The 5289-nt window shown below is 35.7% G+C and overlaps 1 long non-coding RNA gene across 1 annotated transcript; it reads left to right on the forward strand.

Annotated features, from left to right (window-relative positions):
- The first annotated feature begins 601 nt into the window (after positions 1–601).
- LOC125061521 lies at positions 602–1546 on the forward strand. The gene is made up of 2 exons (XR_007119053.1): positions 602–1243; positions 1328–1546. It is a non-coding gene; the product is annotated as an uncharacterized LOC125061521 (long non-coding RNA).
- Positions 1547–5289: the final 3743 nt, after the last annotated feature.

Consider the following 5289-nt stretch of genomic DNA (forward strand, 5'->3'; position numbering starts at 1 on the left):
ACTGCCGCGGTAAAGCTATTGCATAGCATTTTTTATCAACTTATGCAGTAATCATTATTTATTTATTTTTTATTTACGCAGTATTTGTTTTTCTTTAATATTATTTCAATCTACCACTCTACCAGACTCAGACTAACCCGCCTATATAGTCTGTCTCACTCTAACGCGTACCACACCGGCCGCGCTTACGCTACGTCACCGATCTCGTCAGACCGATGTGAGACGCAGTATGCGTTCTGTCCCGCTCTAACGCGTATTGGCCGCACGTATAATACGTCATCGTGTGTGACCGCGATAAAATCTATGCAATAGCTTAATAAAAAGTAGTGCTCATAAATATTTTGCATACGGTGTCCTAAAACAAAAAGTATGCTTAAAATATACAAGTAAATGTAACTACAAATGTTACAACCATACACATCAAATATGTTAGAACAAAATAATTTAATAGAAACTTAAACCTCATTAAGAGCATGATACACAAAATAACGGTAAGTAGGAAGATTGTAAATTAACATTTTTGTACGTTACTGGGAATAAAAATATTCGCGGATATGTTGCAAACTTTATTCACTGGTAGCACCTTTCAATTCAACTCGTTAATAACCGCTAGTTCAAGCGCTTCATCATCTGTGATTTTGTTTTTTAGAAAGGACCACTAAATAGTATAATTTTCAGCAGTATTTATTTTTACTTTTTAACAGTATTTATTGATGGATTATTAAATATTCATAACTTACTTGACCCATCTTCGTATAAACAAATTAATGAAGCTATTTATTGCAGCGCTTATCCGCTGAATGATCAATAAGTTATATATAAATGCATTGACACGATACATAAACGCGTCACAATTTCATACATTTTGCAGATAACAGTTGTTCTTAGTTGCTATAATTTTTAATTAAAAATGCCCAGATACTACGCTATCGACTGCGAGATGGTTCAGAATAACCTAAACCAGAGCATGGTCGCCAGAGTATCCCTTGTCGACGAAGATTTAAATATAGTTATGGACGAATATGTGAAACCTACTCATCCTGTATCAGACTACCGGACCTGGATATCTGGAATACAGCCTGGTTATGAACGGGACGCTAAACCGAAGAGTGATGTTATAAATCGTTTGGGGAATAATGTCAATGGGCACGTGCTTGTGGGGTTTGACATTCAGAAAGACATGGATGCTTTGGGAATAACTTACCCGAATGTAAAGGACGTAGCGACATACGGTCCTTTCCTAGTAAGTACTATTTATTTAACAATTAAATGACGACTTATAAATATTATTTTAACTTTAACGTCACATATATGTTTTTTTTTTCAGAAATATGGCCAAAAACAGTCGCTTAAGACTTTAGCCTATCAAGAGCTTGGTATAAACATACAAAACGGATCTCACGACTCCGTTGAAGATGCGCGAGCTGTCATGAGGATCTACAAGAAACATCGCTTTTAAGTGTCTTACTAAATGCAAATCTAACTTTTCATTTTTAAGTACAATTTAAGTAATATTTGGTAAAATATTCAGAAAATAAATGCATTTTTTAAAAATGTTTTTATTTCAATCCTTTCTGACAGTGATGAGGGATAGGGTAATAATAATAAATCGTTTATTTGCAAAGTAAGCATTCGCATTTTAAGTATAATTGCCACAGTTAGCCATATAAAAATGGGCATGTAAATATCATATTTATTATCTTGTCATAATCGTTAGAACAGTTATTTATAATTGTTGTCAAAACTTATGGTCTAAATTGTCCCAGGCAGAAAAAAAAACACCCTGCCTTTAAAAATTTAATCACCTTTACTCATTACAAGGCAGTGATTTTTAACTACTAGGTACCATGGCGCCGCGTTGATAATATAATAATATGTGGTAAAATCATTTACAATTTTCTAACGATAAGTCATAGGGATGACTGGAGCCTCGAGATAATGGTGAAGGAAATAAAACAATACCTAATGTTTTATTATTTATTTAAAAATTATTTAGTTCTCTTATAAAAATTTAAAAAAATATAGGTATATTTTTTTAACATTTATATTGGTGTCACGAATTAAAACAAAAAACTAATCCACCTGTCAAAAAATTCTAAGCATATTTGACAATGCTCAAGTGATGGCTGACGCACAAACCGTGCAGGCCAAGAAAGGGAAAAAAAATGCTCAAGCTGTAAATGTACCTTGATAATTTGAATACATGCCTAATGCCTTAGAAGTGATACCACCTTGACATGCATAACTTTCAAAAACGGCCTATTGTTATTATAAGCTAGTATAAAACACATAATTTACTAACTTTTTTTGGCAAGGAAACGGAAGAGAGTGAACTTTTTCTGTGCCACAGACTACTTTCATCCACAGATAAATTATTCAACTACTATTCACTTCTAATAGTTGGTGCTCTGTGAAAAGCGAGAGGCGCTTTTTATTTTGATGTCACTATAAACCTGTAAAATACAAGCTGAAACTTTATTACCAGCTCTTTCCGTCCTTGATTTCACAACTGGCAGTAAATCTAAATTTGTTTATGAATTTTTTGAGTCTATCTTATTTAATAAATTGCATTTGGCGCCGTGCACGATAGTAATAATCTGTAGATTACATATCAGTTATTTAAGGTTTAAGTTGTTGATTCAGACGTGATGGAAATGGCGTCTTGAAAAGTAATTGTAAACTATTTAATTTTGTATCTCGTGTCCGTCACGGCAAAAATATTGATTTCTGAACGACATTGACAGACATAGATAGGATAACGTTAAAAATACTTTTACCATTATCTTCTTATCTACCAGTGCATATGTAACATAAATAAAATAAAAGTAATTTTGATTTTATTAAGTATTAGGAATTTGAACAAAAACAAACAAATGTTCCGCGCGTTTTATTTTTACATAAAAAAAAATTTATGGTCGATTGACGGCCAGCAACATTTTCATATCAAACTCTTTGGTTCGTTCAACATTGTAATATTTATATTCCAAATTCAAATAATTATCCAGAGACTATAAATATCGCGCTACGACTCGGGGCAATCACATATTCATAAAGTTGAAGCTGTTGCCATAATATATAAAAAAAAAAAAAAAAATCACATATTCGGTTTTTATACTGCAGATTAAATTGGCCGTATTTATAGATACTGTGGATTACGATCCGTAGCAATTACGAATGTTATCTATGTTATCTTGCACATATCTGCATTGTCTTCAATCTTGTCTGTCTTTTTAGTATCGTCGGTCTGTAAGAGAAAGCAAATATACTTTAAACAATACAACTAGGTGCCATGTGCCCCGCCCTTCTACTAAAGTTTATTCATTTTAATTGTAACTTAATTATTCTTCGTAATGATTTATTTTTCTTTTTTATTGTCCGTCGAGTGAACTGACAAAGGATCTACTATATTTTAGTTCCTATACTCGAAGAAATAGGTTTTTCTAAATATTTCAATTTATCAAATTTGAATTATGAAACCCTTTTAAGAGGGCAAAAAATAGTTTTTTTATATTATAGGTGGGCAAACGACCCTACGTAACGCCCAAAATGGGCAGTCATCGCAGCACATGAAATCCCATTTTTAGTGGGTGCGTTGCCGGCTTTTGAGGGAGGAGTACACTCTATGAATAGTTGGAGGTCGTATCTCTCAGGGAAGACCCCCACCGGGTCCACATAGTTGCTCGTTGGAGAGGTGTCGGGCAAATAGATACCCAGAAGCCAAAGCGCAGTGTAATCTGATATACTTACATAATTCTCGTGTCACAATGTTCGTTCCCATACTTCTCCGAAACGGCTCGACCGATTCTTATGAAATTTTATATTCATATTCAGTAAGTCTGAGAATCGGCTTCTATCTAACCCCTAAGTGATACGGGGTGTCCACTCCAAACGTTTTTTATTTTTTTATGATACAGCATACAAAAATACACACAACCCTTAATTGACACCCCTCTACGATCAACCTCTATTTTTCGGGGAGCCGGATTTTGAGGGAGGAGTACACTCTTTCAATAGTTGGAGGTCGTATCTCTCAAGGAAGATTCCGCCGGGAGTCGATTCCACAGTTCGCTTGTGAAGCGGACTCTGGAAGACTTCCAGTCATCAAGGCGACAACTACGACCTAGTCTGGGAAACACATGTTTAAACATTAAAACATGAATTACGTGACCTTAGATTAGTTAGTTACGTATATGTCACCGTAAAATTATAAAAACCGTTAGATTGTAATCTATCTCGCGAGATTGTAAAGTGTCGAAAGATTGTGAACCTCAACGAACTGCTTACAAATTAACGTATTATTATTCGGTAGTTATATGAAATTGTTGGGAAGTAAAATTAATCTGTAATTGACCAAAGAAGTTTGAATGATAACTAAGTTAGTGTAGTATAATCTACCGAATACCGATAACCGATAGATTACAATCTAACTGTCGCCGCACACGGGCCACACGCCACAGCCACAAACGCCGCCACGAGAAGCTAGAAGCGGCTACAAAGGTAGCTGAAGCGCGCGACAGCCACTTGTGGCCGGTGGCTGCTACTTTTTTTAACCCTTGCCTGCAGTATCATAATGGACTCTGACGAAGAAGGTTTAATTGCGCTACTTTTGATATAAAGACGTCGTCGTAGAAGTCGAAACCGTAGTTATTGGATACACAGAAAGACATTAAATATCCCCTCACCACGACAGGTCGGTAATCGACAACCATTAAACTATACATGATGAAGCATTTGGCCTCAGTGAAAATATGATGAGGCCATATTCTGGAAAATATTTGGACTTAGACAAAATCGTTTTCAATTATAGGTTAAGCCGTGCCAGACGTTGCATTGAGTGTACCTTCGGCGTACTAGCAAACAAATGGAGAATATTACATCGCCCATTAAACACTTCTGTTCATTTCTCAGAAGACATTGTGAAATCTTGTTGCATTTTGCACAACTTTATTCGCAAAAGGAATGGTTTCAATTTTCGTCACACTTTGAAAATAGTGGGACTCAAAAATATACAAAATACAGGCTGGCCAGTAACACGAGATTTCTTCCCAGCCCTTCACTTTTTCTCCTCTATTACTAAAACTATCACTTTTTGAATCCCAAATCGCAGGACGGGATTGTATCCCTGATATAAATAATTCTATATCCATATTTATCTACCTATATGTCGACGGTAACGCACGCACGTAGACTGTCTACGTGCGTGCGTTACCGTCGTCTTCAGGTTAACTGAGGTTAGGGAGAGAGGGGCGCGGAATCGCGCGAGTGGCGTGTGGCGGCTTTTTGTGTCGG

The sequence above is a fragment of the Pieris napi genome, chromosome 23, assembly GCF_905475465.1.
Source record: "Pieris napi chromosome 23, ilPieNapi1.2, whole genome shotgun sequence".
Classification (NCBI taxonomy): Eukaryota; Metazoa; Arthropoda; class Insecta; order Lepidoptera; family Pieridae; genus Pieris; species Pieris napi.